At 40.3% G+C, this 17,223-nt stretch overlaps 1 protein-coding gene across 1 annotated transcript in view; it reads right to left on the reverse strand.

Annotated features, from left to right (window-relative positions):
- The window catches only part of CCP110 (centriolar coiled-coil protein 110), a 640,744-nt gene that overhangs the window by 568,816 nt on the left and 54,705 nt on the right, over positions 1 to 17,223 (reverse strand). The window lies entirely within an intron of this gene.

The raw sequence follows: 17,223 nt of genomic DNA on the forward strand, positions 1-17,223 counted from the left end.
GTTGCTTTATTTTTCATTACGATGTTCTTTTAATTCATGAATGCAAATCTCTACTAAACTGTCTACTAAAGTCCTCAGTCAGGGAAACAAGCAAACATGCCAGTCAAATTGCCCTGTGGCAACTTAGTACCACTGTTTAAATACATGTATATATATATATATATATATATATATAGGTAACTAAACATATATGTACACACTCAAGTGCGCTAGCCGTTTTATAGCATTTACTGTTTGTTACTGTATCTTTTTCTCCTTTCTCTGTAAAAAAAGAAAAAAAACAAAACAATATCCTTGTTTTCCCGCTTTTCTGAACTAGAATAGTCCAGTCTTCAGATTTTGCTGATCTCTGGGCTTTGTCTTAGTTCCTGTGCTATCCATATCCTTATTTGGATAAGAGGAAGCTTCTTTGTTCACCAGTGGGAGTGGGGAGCACTGAGCAACCTATTTGTCCCTAGAGGATTGGTTCCAGCCCAGCAACTTGTAGTTTATTGGCCATTTTGGGTCAATTCCTGGCTCTTTTCAACCCCCTGCTATAAAGCCCGCTTTTGCGCACTTTAGCGTGTTTTAGCGCAAATTAGCACGAAGTTGCTCATAGAGCAGCATAGGGCAGCGCCGGTTAATCAAGTTTAAACTATTTATGGCTCCGTAAAGTCTGCCCTTCGATTTTTCCCTTAGACCTGTTCTACTTGCAATCTAAACAGCCTATACTCTATCTGAAAAGCTCAGCACTTGCTCCTAAAGCATTTTTTATACAGGTAAAGCACTCTTAAACAAAAGAAAGTACTTCATTCACCTAAATTCCCTTGAGTACCCATTTCCCTATAGGTCCTTTCTGACTCAGTTACACAGCAATCTTTTTCACTATTTCTAGCATGTCGAAGGGTCAGTTGCTGACGTCCTCTCCTGTTCAGCTGGTGAATCTGGGAATCTTGAGGCAATGTTACAATTGCCTCATGTACACAGACTCTCCTCCTCCCAACAAATACAAATATATGCGAGAGATGCAACTATATAGCCAAACTGGAGGCTGAGCTCTCTCAATTCAGTACAGGCAAGACCAGTAAGGAGGAGAAGGTAACCACGCACACCACAAACCCAGTCTCACATAGAACTATCACAACTGCAAACCAAACACATAAACACACAAAAACATACTCGGAGGCACTGATTAACAATCTACCAAAACAACAGAGGCCTCCAAAGCAGACACCCAAGCAACCGCCACCTCAAGACATAGCACATGCAACACATAGTTCACAAAGTCAATGTGCTAAACAGTCACAGCCCTTAAGGCCAACATGCCAGACACACTTGTAATAGGTGACTCCATAGTCAGACACACTGACGTCCCGCTCACCAGACTGAACAAGGAAAAGGTCACAGTAAGCTGCCTGTCAGGAGCTAGAATCCACCACATAACACAAGCACTCAGGTCACTCCACAGCAAGTACAAATATGACTCAGTCATTGTACATACCGGTGTGAACGACCGGAGACGTACCTCCCTGGACTACATGAAAAGAGACATAGAGGAACTCTCTGATTATGTAGCCCAGGCCGGTATGACCCTGACCCTGAGCAGCATCTTACCCTCACCAAGAATGATGCCACAGTACAAAGACAAAATGATCAGTTTTAACAATTGGCTTAATTACTGGTTTCATTCTAAGGGGATCCAATGTCTGTCTGCTTGGGATGACATACTTGACAAGCCACGCTGCTTCGCAAGGAATGGCTTGCACCTGTCACCCCTGGGCTTCCGGATATTGGCCAAGGCTCTTGCCACCCCCATAGTGCCTTTTTTAGGCAAGGCTCAAATGACAAACCTACCTCCCTAGAAAACACAAGTGGAAAAAAACTAAGGGTAATGCTGCTCAATGCCAGAAGTCTAAACCTCAAGATGCACGCCCTCGAAGCCCTCCTCATTATGGAGAACATCGATGTCTGTGCAGTGACTGAAACCTGGTTCAAGGCTCCTGAGAGCACCCCAGCACTATCAGGTTTTACCTCATATCATGCTTTCCGGCCCCAAAACTTGGACCGAACTACAAAAGGAGGGGGAGTATCCATATTCATCAAAGATACCCACACCTCCAGGTTAGTGGCAATGCATGAAGCATCGGAGACCATCCAGGTGCAACTAACCATAGGCAAAACTGCCTTACAGTTTGTAGCATGCTACAGACCACCCTCTCAAACTCAGGAAACCCACACAGCCTTCCTGAAGACACTGGAGAGTATGAATGTCTCTCCAAATACCATCATATTGGGAGACTTCAACTACCCAAACATAGACTGGGAACATTACTCAAGCCCCAACACCCTAGCCCAAAGGTTCCTAGAATTCATAAACTCAAATGCAATGGAACAACTAGTCACCATTCCCACAAGAGGAGACAATATACTAGACCTGATCATCACAAACATGGGGACAAAATGCTCCACACCGGAAGTATATCCCTCTTTGGTAAGATCAGACCATAAATTAATCTCACTGGAAATCCACATCCCGCCCCCACCCCCTGCACAAAAGACCACAGTGAAGAACTTCTCAAAAGCCAACTTCACACTTCTTAAGACTGAAGTGATATCCTTCAAGGCCCCTGGGCCAGTGGAAACCACAACCCACACTGCTGAATCCTTTGAAAATGCCTTCTACGGGCACCTTCAAGAATGCATGGATCATGCAATCCCAAGTAAAACCAAGACCCATTCCCCCAAAGGCAGGCGCCCGGTCTGGTGGACCCCAGCCATAAACAAACTTTACAACAGGAGGAGGAAGCTACTACATGACAGAGCAAAATCCCTAAAAGGGAAGGCATCTCTGATCAGTACTAGCAAAAAACTACGATCACTCATAAAATCATCCAAGGCCAACTTTGAGAGAAAAATCGCAAAAGACACAAAAGACAATCACAAGGCCTTCTTTAGCTATGTTAGAAACCTGGGTGGAAACTCCCAGATATGCTCAGAGTTAGTCCAAAATGACACAAAATACACTGAACCCACTGACATTGCCAACATTCTGGCAGACAGGTTCAGTGCAAATTTCTCCTCCCCCTCCCCCCCAAAAGGAGAAATAACTATCCCAGCAGAGTGTAGCCTCCCTAACATCTCAGATGCCCAGGTGAGAGCCGCCCTCTCTAAAGCTAAAAACACAGCATCAATGGGACTGGACGGTGTCCCAGGCTGTGTGCTACATGAACTCCAAGAGGAACTAAACCCACACATAAGGCTGCTGTTTAATCTTAGCCTTACTACAGGATACGTACCCAAAGAGTGGCGTACGGCAACCGTGGTCCCAATTCACAAAGGCAGTGCTTCTACGGACCCTGGAAATTACCGCCCCATAAGCTTGGCGAGCCTGGTCTGCAAAGCTATGGAGAGGATCATTATGGAACTCATAAACAAAGACATTGGGGACCTACAGACATTGGATCCTACCCAATTTGGCTTTGTCAAGGGCAGATCCTGCCTTTTGAACTTGGTCGACTTTTTTGAAACAGCCACTAAGGCCATTGATGAGGGTAAGGCTGTTCACACAGCCTACCTTGACCTTGCAAAAGCCTTTGACACAATACCCCACTCGGGCATCATAGACAAACTCACCAGCTTAAATGTAAACCCATATGTCACAAGATGGGTTGCAAACAGGCTCAAGGACAGAACCCACAGGGTCAGAGTTGCTGGAGCTATGTCAGACTCTAAGCCAGTCACAAGCGGTGACCCACAGGGCTCAGTCCTGGGACCCCTCTTGTTCGGCATTTATTTTTCCGAGGTACAGGCAAACATAGGAGGATTGTGGCTGACAAAGTTCGCAGATGACTGCAAACTGGGCGCCATAACTGATACTCCAGCAGACACAAACATCCTTCAGAGAGGTCTCATAGAAACGAATAATTGGTGCCAGAGCCATGGCCTTAAGCTGAACACCAAAAAATGTATAGTCATACCCTTTGGGAAAAACAAGGTACCCACAAATTACCACACAGGTGGTAATCCATTAAGTACGGAAGAGGTAATCAGGGACCTAGGGATCCAGGTTGACAGTAACCTCTCATTTGACACTCACATTGCCAAAGTGGTTAGGAAGACCTTCTATATTGCCCACCTTATCATGAAGGGTTTCACATCTAGATCAAGAGAGGTCATTGTGCCCCTGTACTCTTCTCTTATCAGGCCAATGATTGAGTACAATGCCCCATTTGGGATGTATCTTACCCAACACCTGCAGCAGTTGGAAAGACCCCAAAAGTTCCTCACCAAGAGGATAAAGGGTCTTAAACATATGTCATATGCTGCCCGACTGAAAATACTCCAGCTCTATTCAGTCGCATACCGCCTACTCAGAGGTGATCTGTGCCTGACGTACAAGGCCATGTCCAATCCAGAATTAATGGACATGCTCCACCTCAGAAAATCCAAATCCATCAGAGCCACGAGAGCAAGAGACTTAAACCTCAACACAGAAATAAATAGGACATGCTGGAGGGACAGATTCATAACCCAGAGGCTCCCTACACTCTGGAACAGAATCCCAATCCATGTTAGGCAGAGCCCCTCACTAACTCTATTCAAGAGAAATCTTGACAAGTGGATGGGAGATCGTAGGTTTACCCCGGGGGTCATCTCTGTGTCACTACTAGACAGAGGCACAGTAAACTAAACCCTAAAAGGGCGTAGTATTCTCATCCTAAGGGGTGGTGAAAGCCACACACACTCTGGCTAGGCTTATAAATGCCCTAGGGCAGATAGCCTAGTACGAACCTATGAACCTATGTAGGTACAGATTTAGAAATAATCATACCAAAAAAGAAAAAGAATGCTCAGCTAAATATGACTAATGAATCACATTATCAAAGGCACTAACCTTTTAATCAAAATAGGACATTTGTCAAAGGAAAACAATTGATAAACATAACATACCAGATTAAAGAATGCTCAGGATCATAGATTTACATCACTTATTAAAAAATAGATTTCTTGAAATAATGAAAAAGAATGAAAAACACAATTAGTATTCTGTTTTGATTTGGCAGGTATGAGATTCAAATATCCATCTGTCTTCAGAATATTTTTCTCTGGAGGATCAAATACATTTGTAGATATTGCACAGGCTAAGGAGAAAATATAAAAGTTCATCTCCAACAAAACATGAGCCATCAACCAAAAGGGGACTCTGCTTCTCATTCTTCTGACAATAAAGCTCATAGAGAGACTTTGCCAGTTAAACATTTTCTAATGTCCCAAAGGAAAATGTGTGACAGACAGAAAAATCACTGGAAATGACTACACGAATCATGAGTACTTTGTACTTGAAGCAGGGTCTGGTGTTGGGAGACAGAGATAAACAGAAAGAAGACCTGCAACATTGAAATTAGTGAATAAATGTGAGACTATAAAGCATCAATCACATTTGTGAAAGAAGGCTTTGCAAGAAGAAGTGGCTAAGAAATATTAGACTTTTGTCTACTTTGTTAAACTTGTGGGTGGACTGTAAAGCATATATCCCACTTTATGTCACTAATATTTAGAAGTAAAATAAAAGAGAATAAGTAAATGCAAGTAAGCATTTTTGTTCTCAACAGCATTTTTATGAAATATTTCAAAGTATAAAATTTATGTTATATAGTAAAACAGATCTGTGTAGTAAGTAGTCAGGGGAATCTCCAATATGGGGGTGAATGTGAGTAATTTCAGTGACTGTTGACGTGATAAAGATATTAAAGTAAACAGGTACTTCTTTTTTAGTTTTAAGAAATATTGCCATTACAGTGTAAAACAGAAGAAAGACTGGAGAAAATAAAGTTTAAGTTAAGATGCTGTAATCTTGGGCTGTTGGGGTGGGTGAGGGGTGTAATAGTGCACCAATTGTATTATATGTAGAGTTAAAATTCATCCATCCATCCACAATCTCTTTTCCCCATTTTACACATGAGGTAGGGGTGTCACTTCAAAGTGACAATCATCTAGGGCCAAGATTCACACCACTGTGTGGCTAGATGTTTTTGTTTATTGTTTTCATAGGTGAATGCCTGGATTAATGTCCTTGGCTTAATCTAAAAGCAAGTGTTTTCTGTAGGTAAGTAGACATTAAAAATAAGACAGAATGATGACTGCCAAGAGGAGCACTAAGTTTTTTTGACTTATGCAATAATATTAGCTTTTTTAGCAAATGTTCAATAGGATTTAAGATGTCTGCAGCTAAAGGCAATTTTACATTTCTGTTCTTAAGTTGCCATGGAGATGAGATGTCTGCAGGCACAAGCAATTAATACTGACAGTTATGAGCATTGTTTGCTGAGGGCAAATGTAAAATTTAAAAGATACATGGGTAAGCATTTCAGTAAAAAATAAAGTTTGACATGTTTGGAAGTGAATAAGAGATAGCAGCTTCCCTAGACCCTCAGTACTTCATTTAAATAAAGCTAAATCATACACTGTCCTTTTAAACATAGCCAGGGCACTTTTTCTTAAGGTTAAAAGTTAATATTTTATGAAAGCATACAAGCTATTTTTCACATCTGGGAGCAGAATAGAGAGAAGGAAAGGAAAGAAAAAAGAAAAGAACTGACAGCAATTAGTGTAAGTGGAAGCATAGGCTTTAGTATGTGCTTTAGAATGAGTAATCTTAATTTTAGGTTAAGTAATCCCTGTGGGTGCAGCTGTCAATTTGGGGCAAATGCTCCTCTCAGAAAGGTTAAACTTTATTTTTGAAGATGTACACAGTTGTGTGTTTGGTCTAAGTTAATAGGTTATGGGAGTGCACTGAAAATGTACTTATTTTTTTTTGTTTGAGTTTCATTAAAACAAACAATCCTGAAAAATGTAGGGTAATAAAGTCAAAAATGAGACACTGGCACTTTCCTGCCTACCTGTTAAAAAGAAAGGAATTTAAGGAATGAGTATTGGAAATTATTCAAAAGTTATTAGGGAAGACAGAAATTTCTTCAGAAGTTATAGTTAGTGAGTGGGACAAAATGAAAATAGTGCTTAAAATAGGGTAGAAATAAAAGAAAAAAGTGATATGTTAAAGAAATGATAGGAATTATTTAGAGGAGCTGACAAAGGTTAAAGTACTGCAAAATAGGAGGAATCCAACAGAACAAGAAGAGGCACAACTGCCTGCTAAAGAGAAAATAAGGGATCGTCTGGATAATTTGCACGCTTTTGGAAAGTTTGTTGCTAAGCAACAAATTTTGATAAAACTCCAATGCACAAAAGACCCAGGCAACAAAAAGTAGAAAGGTTGTTTTATAAGCAAGAAACATCTTTATTAAATTATCACTTATGACACAGGCAACCATACATTTATATAAATGAAAACAAATCATATTGACATATTTTAGTTGCAAACATTATACATCACTTATAATCTATCCAGTCATGGTCAATCAAAAATTACCATAGCTCATTCAAATCCTGCCTTCTCTTAAACCTCATCCCCCCCTCAAAACATTATTCTGCAAGTACTGTTCCCACAATTTCCATTTTCTAAGTAATTTACTTAGACTCTTTTCTAAAAATCCTAATTTCCAGTTGTTTTATCTCTGTTACTATATTCACTATTTCTACTACAGTTGGCTTAGACTTTGACTTACATTTTCAATTTTTTGGCAGCCACAATAATTAGATTCAGCAAGGCCTTACTATGTCTAGACAATTCTGATTCGGTATCACAGCTCAAAAAATAATTTCCTTACTTATATCAATTTTCTCACCCAGTATTTCTGACAAGAGTAGCCTGTAGGGAATTTTTAAAATCTGCCAGCTCATTACACCCCCAAAAATATATTCCTAATTAGCTCTTTTTTCCTCATCAGACATCTAACATTTGCTATCTACCCGAGGAAAAACTCTTTCTACTTGGGGTATAAAAATAATAATGCAAACACTTCCAAGCAAAGATTCTAAATCTTCTAGAATGTGTTGCATATTTGGGAGTCATACATATATCCCCTCGTTAAGCTGTGGTGGTACAGCGGTTGCGTTGTTGCCTCACAGCAAGAGGTTCTCCCATTTGATTCTCAGCTAATGTGCAGGGAGTGCCTTATGTGTGGAGTCTGCATGTCCTCCCAGCGGTCGTGTGGCCTCCGAAAGACATGCGTGAATGAGCATGCCTTCGCTGCAGCTTGGGTGTCGGGCTGGCAACTCGGCACCATAAAAATCTACTGCCAATCATTAGCGGACCGGAGTTCCGCTGTGGCAACCCCTAAAGCCGAAAAGACAAACAAACAACATATATCCCCTCGTTCTTTCTTTGTGAATTCCTTATCCAAACTATCTTCCCAATCCTTTCTAACCTACTAGTAGATTCTATCATTGCAGATTTAGACTTTCACAAGTTCAAGTCCCAGTTTATCAACACCTTTCAGGCCACATATAAACTTGTCCAAGTTAAAAAAAAAAAAAGAAAGGACAAGTAATTACTCAGGGATGACTCAGATTATCGTAATAGAACTGTATACCCTGCTACTCCATGTACAATAACAATTTTGTTGAGACTTTTTATATTAAAAATCACAAGGAAACAGCTTAATTTGATAACACTTTAGTGGAAATACCTTTCAGAAGGTCAGATCAGAAAAGCCTAAATCTTCTAGAATGTGTTGCATACTTGGGAGTCATATATACATCCCCTCATTCTTTCTTTGTGAATTCCTTATCCAAACTCTCTTCCCAATCTTTTCTAACCTCCTCCGATTGATTCTTATAGTTATAATGCAATATGCTATACACCCTACTAATTATCCCTTTTTTAACAGCCGCTTATGATTCTACCAAAAACTCTAAAAGTGCTGGTCATTCAGTTAGGATCCCCCTATTCATTTCTCTTTGCCTTTATTCTGGTATCAATCCTTGATGGGGAAGGCAATCTTCAGCCTGCACTCCAAATAAATTCCTGGTCTCTTCCAAATCCATTACTTTTCCCTCTCTAATTATTTGCTCCCAATCCCTTGTTTCCTTTGCCAGTTTTCTTCAGTAAATTACAACCCCCTCTTGCCTATTGTCTGTATCCCTAATTGTAGTCATTCTTATTGTTAGAATCTCCTTTCTCCATTCCTGTTTTGGCTTAGTTCTTAGAATACTTTCTGCTACTTTATGAATGTAATATTCTGGATGGTTACTGTTATCCTCCTGAAGGTCCTCCTTAAGGATATGCATCCAAAATCCCAGTCTCTTGTTTCTTGAGCCCCCCTCCCACCCGTTTCATCATCATCCCTTTCCACTTTGAATTATAGCTTTCTGCTTGTGCTATATATAGAAGTCATAACTGTAAAGCTCTGAAATACCCTTTCAAATCAGGTAATCCCAAACCACCTTATTCTATTGGAAGGATCAGTTTATCCCCCTTTACTCTTGCCGTCTTCCCCTCCCAGATAAAATCCTTCAGCTCTTTATTAATTGCTACCCACAACTTCCCTGCTGGTTTATAAAACATGTCTGACCTGTGTATAAAACCAAAGGGACTACAAACATTTTCACTGCTTGTATCTTGCTATCCATACCCATAAAATTAAGCTTCCATTTTCTCAGTTTTTGTATTACCTTTTGTTTAGTTTTTTCCCACATAGCCTTAGCTACCATAACAAAATCCTCTTTAATCCATAGTCCCAAGTACTTCATTTTTACCATGTCCCCATATATATGGGTATTGCTGTACCAATTCATGTGTGGGTACATAGTTAACAGCTACTGCCTTTGTTTGATCTTCATTACTTTTGTATCCCAAAAAGAAGTGAAACCATCTTAAAATGTTCCACAACACTGAAATGTCATTTTCTGGTTTTTATCAGGTATAAAATAATATCATCTGCAAATAAAGGCAGGTTTTCATGACTACCATACCAATTATATCCTTGAATTTCTGACTCCCTTTTTTTTTTTTTTTTTTTTTGCCAATGGTTCTATGTTGTGTCTTTCGGCTTATCCCGGTTAGGGGTCGCCACAGCGGAACTCCGGTCCGCTAATGTTTGGTAGTGGATTTTTGCATGCCGAGTTACCAGCCCTGATGCACAACCTTCAACGAAGGCACGCTCATTCACGCATGCCTCCACACAGAAGACGCTCTAGCTGAGAATCGAACGGGACAACGTCTTGCTGTGAGGCAACAACGCTACCGCAGCACCACTACCGCGGGTGCCAATGGTTCTATATATAATGAAAATAACAAAGGGGAAATAGAACACCCCTGCCTGGTTCCTTTGCTCAAAACAGAACGTATCAGACAAGAACCCACTCACTTTAATTTTTGCCTCTGATCCCTCACTATATCCTCCTAATCAACCTTATAATCTTATCAAGGAATACAAATGCTGCCACTGCCTTACTCAAAAATCACAGCTTACTCTGTTAAATGATTTCTCTGCATCAAAGCCTAACAACAACAGTGGAATATTCCTATATTCTGCTTCCCTCTGAATCATCATTGTTCTATTAATAGTAAGAATGAAAGCAAGCAGAGGCAAAGCTCCAGTTTCTTCAGCTGATTTATTACAAAACACAAGTGCTTTCACCACAAGGCTTCTTCAGGTGTATAAAAACAGTACTCAACACACACATGCTTATACTGAGCATTAACTAGTCACATGATTAAAAAGAAAAAACTCTTAAAGGCACAAAGAACAACTGTTCAGCCCACAATAAAATGCATGATAAAATATGTGTAAACTTCATTACATAAAAACTGCAATTCATAAAAGCAATAATACAAAAAGATACATATACAAGTACATACATACCACATAAGTGTAACAGATTCTACCTACGTAATGGTCTATTTTTCAAGATGGGTCTCAATGGTACATGGTCATTAAGACCATGTCCTGTGCTGGCTCTTAATCTCACGATCCATTTCACCTCCAGATTCTCAGTTTGAACTCTGGTATCACCACCCCTCAAGTTCTCATAACATTTACCTAATACCATAAATTTAGAGGTGTGTTGATCATTAGTTTCTTTAATATGTTTTGCTAGAGCACTGAACACACTACCCTTCTTAATATGGTATAGGTGTTCCCTGATCCTACCCCTTAATAATCTATCGGTCTTTCCCACATATAATTTACTGCATACTTTGCAAGTGGCAAGGTAAACCACATGTGAAGTATCACACTTTGCACTGGTTCTTAGTGTATAAGTTACACCAGTATCTGGATGTAAAAACTACATATCTTGATTTATAAATTTACAGAACTGGCACCTAGTGCATGGTTTAGTCCCTGGTATATCCTCACTCCTGATTTGATCTATGGGATTACAAAGTCGTCGCCTTAGCGACTTCTTATTTTTAAAAGTAAACTGTGGGCGTATTCCTATCAGGTTACTAACTTTTTTATCAGATGTCAAGATATTCCAATGCTTGCCTATGATGTCGGTAATATCTTATATTTCTAGAATAGCTAAAACACATTTTAAGTGGTTGTGAGATTTGTTTCTGTTGACCACCGTTGCATATATCACTCCCTACCTGTTCAGAGAAATAGGGCTTGGCTCTACTATGTCTAGAGTTTCTCACTGTCCTAATACTTTGCTTGACAAGTTTCTGGTCATAACCCCTCTCTGTTAGTTCTATGTCTATCTTGTCTAGTTGTTCCATAAAATCCGTTTCTCTAGCATTCAATCTAAAGGCCCTGTAAGCTTGATTCTGTGCAACATTCCGCAAAATGTATTGAGGGTGCATGCTATCTTTTCTCAGTAAACTGTTCACATGACATCCCTTTCTAAACATTTTAGTGCTCAGTGCACCATTAAGTTCTTGTATAACAGAGACATCTAGAAAACTAACATCAGTGTATGACCAGTTCATGGTGAATTTAAGGAAATGTGTTGAAGCACTGATATAATCTACAAACATCATTAGCTGTTCTATTGAACCCCCATAAAAGGAAGAGGTCATCTACAAACCTGCGAAAAAATAATATATCATCTTTAAAGTCACCCGCGACCAGATTATCTTGTTCCCATTTCGATATTACAGCATTTGCGTAACTGTTAGCACATGATGTTCCCATGGCTACCCCATTGCATTGCCAACAGACCTTATCCCTGAACGTGAATACATTATTCTCCAGTACCAGACCTAGTAATAACTGTATTAGGTCCACCATATCTCTGTCATACTCCCTGGTTTCAAACATTAACTGAGTTACACTATTAATCCCAAAGTCATTTGGAATAACAGTAAAAAGTGACACCACATCAAGGGTAACTAACAGCATTTGTTGTTTGCAGGCTTGCTGTTCTCTTTCACATGCAAATCTATATAAGTTTCTCACAAAATGTTCAGTGTCATTCAAGATATAGTCTGACTGTTTAATAAGATTCCTAAGGAATTATAAATGGGTCTATATGAAGCTGGATCTGATGAGTCTTTACCATCTTTAGGTATTACAGCCATCAATCACTTTCTTCCAGGATGTTGGTGCTGCTCTTACTTTTAAAATACTGTTAAAAGCTTTACAGATCTTTAAAAAAATTTTCCATCTTAGCTTCCAAACTTTCTGGGGTTTTCCTGAGGATTGGTTATACATCACCATTTTTATCTCATCTCCTTCTAACCTGTTAGTACCTCTAAACTTGGCATACTTAAATTCTTCCATAGACATTTCCATTTGCACTGTTTCTTGATTTCCATATTTCTCTGGTTTACACAAATTTTCATAAAATTTCCGAAATATTTCTAATACCTCTACAGGATCTCTGTTTATCTTCCTTGTTATAGGCTCCCTAAGCTTGTTAAGAGCCTTTTCTGCTACTTGAGTCATTGTGCTAAAAATGTTGTGCTCTGGAGTTATTAAACAGTTATTTAACAACAGCCTTTCCAAATTCATGCATATTATCAAAGTAATCCCTTATTTTCTGTTTAGCATTCTGCAATTGCTCCTCTTCTTGTTCTGTGAAATTCCCCCTATTCTGCAATACTTTAACCTTTGTCAGTCCTTCTAAATGGTTCTTGTTACTTCTTAACCATATTTTTCCGTCCTATTTTTAAACTCCCCTTTAATTTTATCGCACTCCCTAGCTATATTTTCAGAACAAATGTTTATCTTCCTTAATAACTCCCAAATAATTTCCACTACCCATTCTTGGAATAGCTCTCTTTTTAACAGATAGAAAGTGTCAGTGTCTCAATTTTATTTCATTACCTTGCATTTTTATTTTACTTATTAGTGGCATATAAGCTGAAATAGCTATTGGATACATATCAAAACTTTCAATAACCTAGTAATCTTTTATGATCCTATGATTAAATGAACATGTTCTTTTGAAATATAATTTCTGTCTAGACTAGCAAAGTTTTTGTACCTTGGGGAATAACATGTAAATTCAGTCTGAACTTCTACTACTGAATTCACATCTTCCATGCAAATATTTTCACGAACTTCTTCAAACCTCTACCCTCTTTTGTTATATTTTCCCTTCTGAGGCCCCAGATATACCCTCACTGCTGCAAATCAAATTCCAGCTCCCATCTACAAGTAATATTCCCATCTGAAAGCTAATTATTTCACCCAAAATTTTCTTAAAGTCCATTACAGCAGGTTTTAAGTGGAATATAAATATATGCCAGTGTAATCATCCTCCCTTGCCAGTAGTCCCTTAGTGCTACAAATCTACCATTATCTTTTTTCCTCTTCTATCACTATTGGAACTTCGCTTGCGTTTAATATAAGTTCTCCCATTTTCCTTTGTCCCAGATATTCCAATTAATAACCATCCTGAAATCCTTTCTTTATCAAATTCACATGCTCATTTCTTTCCAAATGTGCCTCCTGTAGCATAGCTATTTGCACGCTTCATTTTTTAATACAGTTCACTACTCTTTCTTTTTTGTATATATCTGTGAGACCGTTCATATAAGATAATATAGAAAGTGTCATTATGTCAAGGCTCTAGGTTAGTGGCGCTGCATGATACCTCTGAGATCATCCACATGCAACTAACATTGGGCAAATCTGCAATGCAAATTGTGGCCTGCTGCAGATCACCTTCCATGACCCAGGACCACCACTCCACCTTTCTGGAGACACTGGAAAACATGAAGGTCCTACCGAACACCCTGATATTGGGCGATTTCAATTACCCTACCATTAACTGGGAAAACTACTAGAGTACAAACTCCCAGGCCCAGCGCTTCCTGGAATTCATCAACTCAAATGCCCTAGATCAGCTGGTAAACTCCCCTACCAGAGGTGAAAACATACTGGACCTGGTCATCACCAACATGGGCAACAGGTGTTCCATACCGGAGGTCAACCCGTCACTGGTCAGATCACACCATAAACTAATCACTCTAGATGTCCACACCCCACCTCCACCCCCAACTAAGGAAACCACACTAAAAATTTCTAAAGCAAACTTCACCTAACTTAAGACAGAGGTGGTAAGTTTCACAGCCCCCACGCTAAAGGAGAATGTTTTCCAAGATGCAGAAACCTTTACAAATGCACTCTATGAGCACCTACAAGGATGTATGGATCGTGCCATCCCTAGCGAAACAAAGACTCACTCCTCTAAGAGAAGGAAACCACTCTCGTGGACCCCTGCCATAAACAGGCTATATAATAGAAGGAGGAAACTAGTTCAGAAAAAAAGCAAATACCAAGAAGGAAAGACATCCCTGATCAGTATCAGTAAGAAACTAAGGTCCCTCATAAAATCATCCAAGGCTAACTTCGAAAGAAAATTAGCCAAGGATTCAAAAAAGATAACCACAAAGCTTTCTTTAGCTATGTTAAGAATCTAAGTGGCAACTCATGGATATGCACTGAACTATTGCAAAATAGCACTAAATATACTGAACCTACTGATATTGCCAACATCCTGGCAGATAGATTCAGTGCAGACTTCACCCCCCCTCTCACCCCCAAAAGGGCCCACAACAATACCGGAAAAGTGTAGTGTCCCAGAAATCAGATGCACAGGTGAAAACAGCCCATTCAATAGCCAAAAACACAGCGTCAATGGGGCCAGATGGTGTCCTAGGCTGTGTCTTGCATGAACTACAGAACGAACTAGCCCCCACCTAAACACGCTATTCAACCTCAATCTCTCCACAGGCTACGTGCCCACAGAATGGGGCACAGCAAAGGTTATTCCTCTCCACAAAGGAGGGGCCACAACTGACCCTTGTAACTATCGCCCCATAAGCCTGACTAGCCTGGTCTGCAAGGCTATGGAGCGCATCATCATGGAACTTAACAAAGACATTGGGAACCTCCAAACACTTGACCCGACCCAGTATGGCTTTGTTAACGGCATATCATGCCTACTAAACCTGGTTAACTTCTTCAAGACAGTCACCAAGGCCATAGACGAGGGAAAGGTGGTTCACACAGCCTACCTTGACCTCGCCAAGGCTTTTGACACTATTCCCCACTCGGGTATTACAGAAAAACACACCAGCCTGAACATAAACCCTTATGTCACGAGATGGGTTTCCAACTGGCTTACAGACAGAACTCACATGGTAAGAATAGTGGGCTCCAAGTCAGACTCTAAACCAGTCAAAAATGGTGTCCTGCAAGGCTCGGTCCTGGGACCCCTACTGTTCGGCATATACTTCTCAGAAGTACAGGCAAACACAGGAGGACTATGGCTAACCAAGTTCGCCAATGACTGCAAACTGGGAGCCATAACTGACTCTCCATCTGACACGGACATCCTCCAAAAGGGCCTTACTGAGACGGACATCTGGTGTCAAAGTCATGGCCTCAAATTAAATGCCAAAAAATGCACAGTCATCCCATTTGGAAAAAAACAAAACACCCACAAATTACCACATAGGTGGCAGCCCCCTTAATACAGAAGAGGAAATAAGAGATCTGGGGACCCAGGTAGATTGTCAAAGGAGAGATTACTATCATATTGCCAAAGTAGTTGGGAAATCCTTCTATGTGGCCCATCTAATTACTAAAGGGTTCGCATCTAGAAATAAAGAGGTCTACTCATCAGACCCATCATAGAGTACAATGCCCCATTTGGGATGTACCTCATAAGACACTTCCAACAGCTGGAAAGACCACAAAAGTACGTCCCCAAGAGGATTACTGGCCTCAAACATATGTCCTATGCAGCCCAACTGAAAAAACTCCGGCTGTACTCAGTGGCATATCGCTTACTCAGAGGCGATCTCTGCCTGACTTACAAAGCCATGTCCAACTCAGAATTGATGGACATGCTCCACCCAAAGAAATCCAAGTCAATGCGAGCCACACGCTCTAGTGAGCTAAACCTCACCACAACAATAAATAGAACAGGCTGGATGGATAGATTCCTGTCACAGAGACTCCCCATGCTTTGGAATAAAATTCCAAACTACATTAGGCAAAGCCCCTCACTAGCACTCTTCAAGAGAAATCTTGACAAGTGGATGGGTAACAGAAAATACACCCCTGGGATCACTTCATTGGCTCTGCTTGACAGAGGATCAGTTAATTAATCAATGGGGTGGCAAAAGCCGACACACTCTCGCTAGGCTTATAAATGTCCTCGGGCAGATAGGTACTAGGCTATGTTAAGAAGTTATTATTCTCACCGGTTATGCATAACAGCTTTTTTTTTTTTAAATGTCTTCTTTCAGCTTTTGTGTTACATGCATACACTAATGTTTGCCAGGTTGATCTTTTAGCTATTTCTTGTCATATCCATTTGAATTTATGTCACATCTTAAAAAATGTTTTATTTTAATGAAATCCCTCAAACAAAAACACCCCTGGAACACTCCTAAAACCTATTAACTTAAAACTAACACACAAAACTATGTACATATTCAAATACTGAAGTTTAACTCACCCAATACGAACAATTGTCCCAGACTGACAGCCACACTGACAGACTTGGAGTAACCTATGAGGGAAAGGCAGTCCATTCAGCCTACCTTGACCTTGCAAAGGCTTTCGACACAATACCCCACTCGGGTATTGTAGAAAAACTTACCAGCTTAAATGTAAACCCATATGTCACAAGATGGGTTGCAAACTGGCTTAAGGACAGAACCCACAGGGTTAGAGTTGCTGGCGCTATGTCAGACTCCAAGCCGGTCACAAGCGGTGTCCCACAGGGCTCGGTCCTTGGCCCCCTGTTGTTCGGCATCTACTTCTCAGAAGTACAGGCCAACATGGGAGGACTTTGGCTGACAACGTTTGCAGACGACTGCAAACTGGGCGCCATAGTGGAAAGTGCATCGGACACGGATATCCTTCAGAAGGGACTCAC

The sequence above is a fragment of the Protopterus annectens genome, chromosome 12.part0 (assembly GCF_019279795.1).
Source record: "Protopterus annectens isolate FY-2018-M chromosome 12.part0, PAN1.0, whole genome shotgun sequence".
NCBI lineage: Eukaryota > Metazoa > Chordata > Ceratodontiformes > Protopteridae > Protopterus > Protopterus annectens.